Here is a 12811-nt window from a genome sequence, read left to right on the forward strand (position 1 = left end):
GCAGCTACATCAGGAGGGGAGTCAGTTACCCAAAAGTGAATGTCCTGGACATGAATGTTTTTGGTTCCTTTTGGGTGCAGTGGACCATCCAGATACCTTCCCCCTTTCTTATATGCAGAAGAAACCCGAGAGGAAGATGGATCAGGCAACAAAAGCTTTCCTCCCGATGGAAGAGCAGATGAACCAGACTGTGGAAGCATCTCAGGGAAGCCTCTCAGTCTCTCTCCTACTCTTGATAAATAGAATAAGCAGAGATGGGCTGTGATGAGTAGCCTTTATCTCCTTCTTCTTGGAGAGAGAGGTTGATGGCCCTCCAGGATGGAAGAGCAGACTATTTCAAAGCTTAACATCTCAAGGTAGACCAGTAACCTGAGGGTCCTCATGGGATTTTTCTTTTTTCCCACTGAGACTCATTTTAATTGCATAGGGTTTTATAGGTAGCAGAGTTTATGTGGGGTGGAGTGGAGAGAGAGCAGTGGAAAAAGAGGGCATGGCATGAAGAAAAGTATGGCACTGTGATAAGTTAAAAATTAGAAGAGACTTCAGACATTATATATATATTTTGAAATTGAAAATGGACGTAAACATCACTTGGTAAAGTTCAGGGAAAAAGATCAAGTCTGACATGTGAAAAAGGCAATGTGATGGAAGATGTTAGTCTGTGAGGCTTAATTTCAATTGAAGGAAATGTGAGAGGAAATAATAAGAAATGTATGTATTAGTAATTGCCCTGTGGCTGATAGGAATACTGAGTAAAAGATGGATAGAGGAATAAATATCCCATAACAGGGATATTTAAATGAATTTATTGAAAAGCACATCCATTCCTTTTACATTCCTTGGGCAGGCTTCTTTAAGATCTTTCTTAAAAATTGGATTCAAAAGAGAGGCAATATATTAAAATGTTATTAACTATGTGGTTAGGAATCTTGGGGCCTGTGTGCAAACATCTGATAGGTGTTGGGTAGTTCTTCAAAACTAGAGGCGGCCATCATCCCTAGCTGTTATGGGTGTCTAAAATGAGGTGATTGTTAAGCTTTGAGGGAAGGAAATAACAGTTGATAAAATGTCTTTGGTATATGAAGGGAGTGGTGTTAGTATGCTGTTTGGATTAAACATTGACCTTGAATCTTTCACGAGAATGAATATATGGTATAATGTTAGTAGAGACTCTTATTCAGAGTCTGTGAATAGGTTTTATAGCATTTAAGAACATTCTAAAGTTTTGTTGAAAGCGTATATGTGTGCACACATGCACTTGTCTGTGATGTCTCATTGGAAGCAGACATGAATACTGGACTCCTCTGATTTCTATTGAATGCTTAAGTTACCTGTGAAATTCTGTAGTTCTCTTTCATTACAGAACTGAGGTCTAAAATTTAAGTGAAAATATTACTATTACACCTGAGGCTTGAGATTTTCTGACCTCGAATTTATTGGTGTTTCTGCCAAGTTATGCTAATCCTGTTTGGGAACTTACACATTACAGGTGGAACAGGTAAATTCCGTTGATTTTGGAGACTATTAACCCTTTCTGAATTCCACTTTTGTTATAATCAAGAGCTTGAAAGAAGAAGACATTTTCTCCTAAGTGTCACCTACTGGCATTCTTAACAATGTCTCACATTTTCCCCCATTCTAAGTGCCCACATGGAAATTTAAGTTCAGTCAATAGTCCACATTATGTATCCAGATTGAGACAGCACATCATGCGGGCAGGGTAACTAGGTCTTTGCCTGTATGCTTTTGTTTTCATCAGATATTTCAGTGTCATGGGAATATAGCCAAAATATTCTCTTGTTACATCCTGTAATCAGGCTGAGGGTCAATGCTTCTTGTTGTTTATCTGTCAAGGCTAGTGACTGCTGGTTGCTTGATTCCTTGTTATGAGTTTGAATTTCAGGACCAATTCTCTCAGCCTTGCTCACCTGGCTCCACCATAAGAATTACTTTTCAATGCTATTCAACATTCTATGTCACCATTTAAAATTAGTTGGGACTTCTTGGTTCTCCCCCTTTTCTCCCTAAGACACTATCTTTCTATTATGAATTTCCCAGTAGTCATGTAAGGATATGAGCTGGATCATAAAGAAGGCTGAATACTAAAAAATAGATGCTTTCAAGCTGTGGTGCTGGAGAAGACTCTTCAGAGTCCCTTGAGCAGAAAGGAGATCAAATCAATCAATCCTAAAGGAAATCAACTCTGAATATTCATTGGAAAGACTGATGCTGAAGTTGAAGTTCCAATACTTTGGCCACCTGATGCAAAGAACTGACTCATTGGAAAAGACCCTGATGCTGGAAAAGATTGAGGGCAGGAAGGGAAGGGTGCGACAGAGGATGAGATGGATGGCATCACTGACTCAATGAACATGAGTTTGAGCAAACTCTGGGAGGTAGTGAGGGACAGGGAAGCCTGGTGAGCTGCAGTCCATGGGGTTGCAAAGAGTCAAATGTGACTTAGTGACTGAACAACAAATTACTTAACAATAACCTAGTAAGTGAACAGGATGAAACATTCAAACAGTGCAAATAGTACAGAATTAGAAAAGTTGCAATGAGAATTTTTCACATTTGAGGAGTGCAGTTCCCCCCACCTCCTATCCTCCTCTGAAGAAGAGTCTAGCACTAATGTTGATTTTGTATTTGTCTAGAAACTTTTTGTGTGAACATATACAAAAACACGTACATATATCTTGAAACAAGCTTGAGGCAGAATGATTCTGCACTATTTTTTCATTTAAAATTATGTGTTGGGGACTTCCCTGGTGATCCTGTGGTCAAGAATCCATACTTACACAGCAGGGGGCACAAGTTCAATCCCTGGTCAGGGAACTAAGATCCTGCATGCTGAGAGGGGATGCCAAAAAACAAAACAAAACAAAAAACTCCACAAAACTGTGTCTTGGAACCATAAGCTCAATGATTTTTAAATTTTAAAAGAGATGGCTGGCTGGTATTCTATCACATGAATGTGGCACTTTTCCATGGGGATGGTCTTGATCCCTGTCTCATGTACAATGTCACGAACCTCCATCCTAGTTCATCAGGTACTCTCTATATCAGATCTAGGCCCTTAAATCTATTTCTCACTTCCACTGTATCATCATAAGGGATTTGATTTAGGTCATACCTGAATGGTCTAGTGGTTTTCCCTACTTTCTTCAATTTCAATCTGAATTTGGCAATAAGAAGTTCATGATCTGAGCCACAGTCAGCTCCCAGTCTTGTTCTTGCTGACTGTATAGAGCTTCTCCATCTTTGTCTGCAAAGAATATAATCAATCTGATTTCGGTGTTGACCATCTGGTGATGCCCATGTGTGGAGTCTTCTCTTGTGTTGTCGGAAGAGAGTGCTTGCTATGACCAGTGCATTTTCTTGGCAAAACTCTATTAGTCTTTGCCCTGCTTCATTCCATATTCCAAGGCCAAATTTGCCTGTTACTCCAGGTGTTTCTTGACTTCCTCCTTTTGCATTCCAGTCCCCTATAATGAAAAGGACATCTTTTTTGGGTGTTAGTTCTAAAAGGTCTTGTAGGTCTTCATAGAGCTGTTCAACTTCAGCTTCTTCAGCATTATTGGTTGGGGCATAGACTTGGATTACTGTGATACTGAATGGTTTTCCTTGGAAATGAACAGAGATCATTCTGTCTTTTTTGAGATTGCATCCAAGTACTGCATTTTGGACTCTTTTGTTGACCATAATGGCTACTCCATTTCTTCTAAGTGATTCCTGTCTGCGGTAGTAGATATAATGGTCATCTGAGTTAAATTCAACATCCACTGGATTATCAAAAAAGCAAGAGAGTTCCACAAAAACATCTATTTCTGCTTTATTGACTGTGCCAAAGCCTTTGACTGTGTGGATCACAATAAACTGTGGAAAATTCTGAAAGAGATGGGAATACCAGACCACCTGACCTGCCTCTTGAGAAACCTATATGCAGGTCAGGAAGTAACAGTTCGAACTGGACATGGAACAACAGACTGGTTCCAAATACGAAAAGGAGTATGTCAAGGCTGTATATTGTCACCCTGCTTATTTAACTTCTATGAGAAACGTTGGACTGGAAGAAGCACAAGCTGGAATCAAGATTGCCGGGAGAAATATCAGTAACTTCAGATAAGCAGATGACACCACCCTTATGGCAGAAAGTGAAGAGGAACTAAAAAGCCTCTTGATGAACGAGAAAGAGGGGAGTGAAAAAGTTGGCTTAAAGCTCAACATTCAGAAAACGAAGATCATGGCATCTGGTCCCATCACTTTATGGCAAATAGATGGGGAAACAGTGGAAACAGTGACTGACTTTATTTTTTTGGGCTCCAGAATCACTGCAGATGGTGATTGCAGCCATGAAATTGAAAGACGCTTACTCCTTGGAAAGAAAGTTATGACCAACCTAGAGAGCATATTCAAAAGCAGAGACATTACTTTGCCAACAAAGGTCCATCTGATCAAGGCTATTGTTTTTTCCAGTGATCATGTATGGATGTGAGAGTTGGACTATAAAGAAAGCTGAGCTGTGAAGAATTGCTGCTTTTGAACTTCTGTGTGGGAGAAGACTCAAGAGTCCCTTGGACTGCAAGGAGATCCAATCAGTCCATCCTAAAGGAGATCAGTCCTGGGTGTTCATTGGAAGGACTGATGTTGAAGCTGAAACTCTAATACTTTGGCTACCTGATGCGAAGAGCTGACTCATTTGAAAAGACCCTTATGCTGGGAAAGATTGAGGGCAGGAGGAGAAGGGGATGACAGAAGATGAGATGGTTGGATGGCATCACTGACTTGGACATGGGTTTGGGTGGACTCCAGGATTTGGTGATGGACAGGGAAGCCTGGCATGCTGCAGTTCATGGGGTCGCAAAGAGTCGGACACGACTGAGTGACTGAACTGAACTGATAAATATACTTACTTAATTACGGGTTAAAATAAAAAATGAAACACACTCCCACCAAAACAATTAAAATGCCCTGGTCATTAAATTGACTTCTTTTAAATACCACATGAAGAAAATTTTCTCTCATCTATTAACCTCCTCTAGGAATTTTCATTCTATCTGGATTGTTACTGTCTGTTCTAATCTGAATTTGACTGATAAGACTGTAAACATCAGATTGCTTCTTAAAAACTTCTGTCCCCTTTGAGTACTTTATGGCCATGGGCTGCCTTAAATTTTCTCTTGGTTGATATCTTGGTCCACAAATGGGCTTCCTACCTTGCAGCCACTTGGACTTCCTACCTTGCAGCCACTTGGATTTCCTTTCAATAAAAAGACATCTATCATTTTGTTTTATACCACAAACATTCATTATTTAATCAATACTTTGAAAAGCTACTATGCCTTTCATCTCTTCCTCAGTTACACGTAACATCCCATCTTCTTATATATGAAGTTGAGGATCTACCTTGTGTCCTGAGATTTGTCTTTGTTGTTATTCAGTCGCCAAGTCCTGTGCAACCACTGAGGCACACCAGACTTCCCTGTCCTTCACTATCTTCCAAAGTTCACTCAAGCTCAGGTCCGTTGAGTTGGTGATGCCATTCAACCATCTCATCCTCTGCTGCCCCCTTCTCCTGCCCTCAATCTTTCCCAGTGTCAGGTTTTTTTTTTTTTCTTTTTTCCCAATGAGTCAGTTCTTTACATCAAGTGGCCAAAGTGTTGGAGCTTCAACTTCAGCATCAGTCTTTCCATGGAATATTCAAGACTGATTTCCTTTAGGCTTGAGTGGTTGGATCTCCTTGCAGTCCAAGGAATTCTCAAGAGTCTTCTCCAGCACCACAATTTCAAAGCATCAATTCTTTGTTGCTCAGAGTTCTTTATGGTCCAACTCTCACATTCATGCATTACTACTGGAAAAGCCATAGCTTTGACTATACACACCTTTGTTGGCAAAGTGATATCTCTGCTGTTTAACATGCTGTCTAGGTTTGTCACAGCTTTCCTTCTAAGGAGAGGCATCTTTTAATTTCATGGCTGAAGTCACCATATGCAGTGATTTTGGAGCCCAAGAAAATAAAATCTGTCACTGCTTCTACTTTTTCCCCATCTATTTGCCATGAAGGAATGGGACTGAATACCATGATTTTTATCTTATGAATGTTGAGCTTTAAGCCAGCTTTTTCACTCTCCTCTTTCATCCTCATCAAAAGGCTCTTTAGTTCCTCTTCACTTTCTGCCATTAGAGTAGTTTCATCAGAATATCTGAGGTTGTTGATATTTCTCCCAGCAGTCTTGATTCCAGCTTGTGATTCATCCAGTGCAGGATTTCTCATGATATACTCTGCATATAAGTTAAATAAATAAGGTGAGACTATACAGCCTTGATGTATTCCTTTCCCAATTTTGAGCCAGTCAGTATTTCCACATAAGGTTCTAACTGTTGCTTCTTGACCCATATACAGATTTCTCAGGAGACAGGTAAGATGGTCTGGTATTCCCATCTCTTTAAGAATTTTTTACAATTTGTTGTGATCAAAACAGTCAAAGGCTTTAGTGTAATCAATGAAACAGAAGTAGGTTTTTTCCTGGAGTTCCCTTGCTTTCTCTATGATCCATTGGGTGTTGGCAATTTGATCTCTTGTTTCTCTCCCTTTTCTAAATGCAGCTTGTACATCTGGAAATTCTTGGTTCATGTACTGCTGAAGACTAGCTTGAAGCATTTTGAGTATAACCTTACCAGTACGAAAAATGAACGCAATTGTCTGGTAGCTTGAACACTGTTCTTTGGTGTCCTACCTACAAGTGTGATAATAACAACAGTGAGTTTGAAAAGGATACAGATTTGATTTGATTTAAAAGGTTAAACAATCTAACACTTCTATGCTTTTTGGAAGTAACATGAAAGAGCCCATCCAGCAGGTGATGAGGGTTAGCCCTGATGGGGTAAATTTTCAGCTCACTGGGCTGGTTGCATTTGAATACTGAGTCTTGACTTTGCCCAAAACATCCCATGGTCAATCTCTGTCTCTCCTAGTGAAAGTCAGTGACAGACTTCTGCAAGGGGAAGATCCAATTGCATCTCTAGAATGAAGATCGATACAATCTCTGCAAGTAAACCATGTCTCACCTTATCCTTTGTAAGAAGGGAAAAAATCAACAGGGCATGAAACGTCTCAGCATTTTTGGTTTGGATAGGTGAGAAACAGGGGAAATTTCATGCTGTGCTCAATCATCACTGGACGTCAGAAAGATTGTTAAGCTTCAAACTAGAGATAAAGAGATAGCAATATTTTCAGTTCTGCTGTTGGAAATCCTAGCACCAACTCAGTTCAACTGAATTCAGTTTAACAAGCATTCATTAAGTATCAACACTGTTGTATGACTTTATGCTAAAAAAAAAAAAAAGGCCCCTCTGTCTGTTAATTCTATTATTTTATGTCAGAATCTTCTAGGTGCTGAGGATAAGCATGTAGTGAGAGAAAACTGTGCAGACACAGAAGATATATTGTGATAAATGCTAGTGCATGCATGCTAAGTCACTTCAGTTGTGTCTGACTCCTTGTGATCCTATGGATTTTAGCCTGCCAGGCTCCTCTGTTCATGGGACTCTCCTGCCTGGATAAATGCTAGAGGATATGGGTAAAATACTGTGGAGGAAAACACAAGCTATGTATTCAAAGAAAAAACAGGTGATTTTTCAGTTGGGACTTGCCGGTGGAGGAGGAAGAATTTAGTTTACTTCATTTTGACATTTATTTATTGAGATATAAACTGTGTGCTGGATGGGCACGGTCACTGGAGAGGCAAGCAGATGCTCTCATCAACGTGTTATAGCAAGTGGAGGCAACAGTCTGAAAAAGCTTGTAACCCAGTAGAAGAGACACAGAAGTTTATAAGAAAAGGTCTCATTTGTAAACTTGTTCAACATATCTGCTTTCCAAGGCAATCTTTGCTCTGTTTCGCCTTCACAATGGCAGTAACAGTCTCAGGAAAATGCCAGGGAAATCAGTAAGGATAAGTGCAAAGATATGGTGACCAAGAAGTTTCCAGCACATTTATGGATTAGAGTGCATATATACAATGGAATACAACACAACTGTCCAAAATGGTGCAAAGAAGTAGAACATAGGAAGTTATTTATGGTATACAGTTGAGTTAAAAACACAGGTAGTAGTATCATATTGCAATGGGATTCCATGCCTGTACATTGTTACTGTACTTTCACAGGAAAAAAAAAAAGAAAAGAAGACGCCCTAATGATGGCTCTCTTTGAATGGAGGGATTTTGAAGAGGGGCTATGAACTGCTCCTTTCTCTTCTCCTCTCCTTGCCTCTTCTCTTCTCCCTCTCTTGCTCTCTCCCGCTTCATCCTTTCTTCCCTCTCTCCTCCTATCCCCTTTATTCTCCTTCTCATCACGCTTCTCCTCCCTCTTTGCCTTTTTCTTCTCTCTTCCTCCTCGCCCCTTCTTCTTGTATTTTCTTCATGTGCATTCTCATTCTTTTTCTGCAACTAAACTAAATTACTTCAGTACTTAACAAACAGCCCAGAAAGAGTTAAACAAGATATTCTTTAAGCCAAATAAGCACTTCAACAATCCTCCTTTTATGGTGTTTACTTACCAAGAGAAGCCAATATCATTGAAAGGAAAGGTATCATTACTATAATTGCTGCTATTGTGATTCTATTACTTTGGACTGGTAATATTTTGAGGTTTTAACTGGTGTGATCTCTTCATTCCCAGATCTTTAGACACAAATAATCTGCAGAACTAGAAACAAAGGCTACAAACACCTGCTACAGACAAATTTAGAAGATATTTCTATAGGATAAATTTTCCTATTGGCAGAGGTCATGGGAAAAAAAAAAATGGTCACAGACTGGGGAAGAGACAGGAAGGTATGATAGAAAAGACTGGAGAGCCTCAATCTGAGACCCCTAGGGCTGCAAGGAGGGAACACTAAGTGATAGCCCTCCACTTACCATCCATGGACCTTCTAGTCAGAGTGATGTTCGTCCATGCCTGAGAGTCTGCTCATCTCCCCTGCATCTGTGTGGACACTGTCTTAGCCTGAGCAAACTGCTGTCCAATTCCCATTTTACTGACAGAGGAGTGGAGATTTTAGGAGGCTGAGCACTACTGAGAAGTTATCAGCAGGGTTGACGCTAGAACTTGAGCTCATGAATCTTTGTTGAGAACTCTTTCCAGTAGCCGCTAATATTGTCTAGAATCTGATTTGTGGATCACAGTTATTCAAAGTCAATGGCTCTGCTCCTCATTACTCTTTGAGCAATTATTCCTTCTTGTGATGAGAAATAAACAAGATGGTGACAGGCTCCTGAGGTGGTTTTGTCATTTTCTAACATGGCCCTCCATTTCTGCAGCTAGAGACAGGGTTATTTTTGGTGAAATCCTTGCTGTAAAGTACACCAATCAATTTTCCTTACAAATGATTTCTAACATGTAATTATGTAATCATGCACTCTCATAAACAAGCCAGGCCTTGACATAGAGTGATGGGGTGCAGTAATATTTTAAATAAAAGATGATCACACAGCCGTTTATTTCATAGTTCAATTTCCATGGTTGGAAACTCTACATTAATGGCAATTTCAAGATTAGCAGCAAGCTAAATGGGAAACTCTTTGAGCCAATGACTTGGACATAAACAAATGTTCAAAAATAACATCCCACAACTGTTTGCAAAGTCTGACAGAGTTTTAGGGCTTTCTGCAAAGCAGAGGGTGCAAAGAGTACCAGATTCATCAAATTCTGGCAGCGATCTGCTCAAAAATAATGGCTTTGTCTACAAATGGAAACTGCTAACAGCTTTATTCGCCACTGCAATAGTCTTTCCATCTGTTTGGGTTTTATAATCATGTCGCCTTTGGAAAATTACAACACAGAGCATATTCTTTTGGAGGTCTGTTGTTGAGCTGAGTATGCGGGGCCATGAAAGGGTGACAACACTGAAGAGTTGCCCTGCAAAAGCGTTACAACCATTGCGACCCCAAAAGGCTCAGGCCGGTGTGGAGCATCAGATTGTGTTTAGCAAAGCACAATTGAAGAAACTTTCCGTACACTTGAATGGCCACCATCTCACACTTCAGTGCTTTGGTATAACGGCTGCTCTTTCTCTTCTCTTCCTTCTTTTTCCTCCCTTACTCCCTGCCCTCAACCCTCATTCCCTATCAAAATACGTTATTACCTAATATATTCTAAGTCATGAGGGATCTGAACACCTCCTCCATCCTGTGATCTCAGGAAAGAAAATAATCCCTTTGTATTTTCAGATCCTTTGCCAAGAGCCCAACTCAGAGTGGGTGTTTAGTACCTAGTGAAAGTGTCAGTTGCTCAGTCTTGTCTGACTCTTTGAGACCCCATGGACTGTAGCCCACAAGGCTCCTCTATCCATGGAATTCTCCAGGCAAGAATATTGCAGTGGGTTACCATTCCCTTCTCCAGGGGATCTTCCTGACCTAGGGATGGAATCTGATCTCCCACATTGTAGGCAGATTCTTTACCCTCCGAGTCACTGGGGAAGCCAGTTTAGTACCTAAGTGGTGAGTAAATGAATGAATGATGTAGGATTTTTTGATGTATCTTAAAATGCATCTTACGCTATATCTTATGATGCTTTATACATTTATTATATATGGTGCTTTATAAAACCTTGTGTACTTTGTAAAACATTTTCACTGATACTGTCCTCACAGTCATATACATGGACATCATTGTCTCAGTGTGTTACTCTGAGTCCTTCAAGAGGCAGATGCTAAGAAGTCATAAACTTTGCAAGAGACTGATTATGGACATTGGCCTTGAGGGGAAATGGTGAAGGGGTAGTGGTGGATAGGAGAATCACTGGGCCATGATGCAGGTGTTACTCTCATGGAGGAGAGAGGAAGGAATTTGGGGTAGCGAAAGAGTCTTTGATTTTCAGTTCAAAGAAAGTTTTGACAAGGCTGAAAGGCCAAAGTCAATGGTCAGAGTAGTCCCAAGTCTCCCAGAAATGCACCTATTTCTCCCAAAAGCAACCCTGGCATATCAGACTTTGGCTGATGGTGCTAGTATGGTGATGGATTTCAGACAGCATGGGGCCCTTGGTCAATTACATTCCACGAAGTGGAAGACTTGAGAGGTACACTCTTTATGGCTGCCACATTCTATTTTATAGATAAGGAAGCTGAGACCCAGAGAGATGAAGAGACATTCTCATGGTCTCATGAATGGCAAAGTGAGGATTAATGCCAGGTTTCTGAAATATAACCCATGTCTTTTTTCACAGACATAGCAGTGGCTTCATTTTTGTCTGCTGATCCCCTAACCCATCTGACGAGCACTGTTAGTTCAGAAGAGAAGAGAACAGCAAGTCAAACACTGGGTTGGCTAAACCCACTGGACAAGAGAATAGATGGGGATGGAGTTTCTTTTACTCCTGGTAGAAAACAAAGCATAAAGCTGGAAGATGAAGACTAGATGTCTCATCCTCGGGTGGAAGGATGTGAGACCACTAACGCTGTCAGAATTAATATATGCCATATGAAAGATCGACTGTCTTGATGATTCAACAGCAGAGTTTGCTCTAGAGAATCACATTAGTTTCCTGAAGGTAGAGATGTTCTTGGGGGCTTTTTTAAAGGCTGTTTTCCCAGCACCTTGACAGTGCTTGGTACAGAGGCATAATATAATTACCTTTCTTGAATGAATAAATCTCACTCTTGCCTTGGAAGGGACTTCAGCAGACATCCAATGTACTTTAGAAGATGATAAGCCACTGAATAATTGCTAAGACACTTTCCAGAGGGAATGAGACCCTGAGACTCTCGACTCCTTGTACAGGGGTCAGTCCCCCTTCCATCTGGGGCCACTCTGAGATGAGGGCTTTACTCTTTACCCAAGAGAAAGTAGACACATTAATATTGGAATCTTTAGCATCTTTAATCAAATGGAAGACTAAGCTCGTCCATTTTTGAGCTTAAACATCAGTGTGGTGAGTATATGAAAAACATTCTTAAACAAGAACAAGTGGATTAGAACAGTCATTTGGACAAAGCAATGCTTGTAACCTAATATGATGAGACCAATATTTTAGGACTATCATCACAGGAAATCCCAGTTTATGGATTGTACGTAGCAGAGAATTGGAAGGGAACTGGCATACATGTTAATTGCCATTTTCTAGCTTTTCCAAAACACTAGCCTTGAGGGATTACAATGCAGAATTGAAAGTTGATTTGCTTATCCACTTAGTAAATATTTACGGAGCACCAGCTCTGCACCAGGCAATAGGCTAGGCTCTTAAGATTAATGGCAATAAAACCCTATTCCTTCTTTATAGCATCGAGCATCCAGTGGAAGTGAAAGTGGCTCAGTCTTGTCCGACTCTTTGCAACCCCATGGGCTATACAGCCCGTGGAATTCTCCAGGCCAGACAGGCAGTAAATGCACAAACACAATAATGCCAGATAGTTGGAAATGTTATCAGAGAAATACCCAGGGTATGGGAGGCAAAATAATTCTGTGGTCATGGGGAGGCTCAGACAGTGAAGCCGACTTGTGATCTGGATGATAAGAAGGAGTTGGCTCTGTGAAGATGCGAGGGCAAGAGTTCCAGGGACGAGGAGGAGCCAGTGTCTCCAGCAAGACCTAGGGTGTTTGAGGAGCAGCAGGAAGGCCAGTGTGGACGGAGTGCAGTCTGGGGGGTGCACAGGAAGTGAGATGAGAAGTAGGGAGGGCCAGGTTCTACAGGACTTTGTAGGCAGAGCAGGGAGTTTGGGTTTTATCTTAAGGATGTTGAAAGTCACTGGAGGCTTTTAACTAGACGTGTCACAACCTGATTTATATTAAAAAAAAAAAGTGTTCCTTGGAG

Source organism: Capricornis sumatraensis, chromosome 7, assembly GCF_032405125.1.
Source record: "Capricornis sumatraensis isolate serow.1 chromosome 7, serow.2, whole genome shotgun sequence".
NCBI classification, from domain to species: Eukaryota; Metazoa; Chordata; class Mammalia; order Artiodactyla; family Bovidae; genus Capricornis; species Capricornis sumatraensis.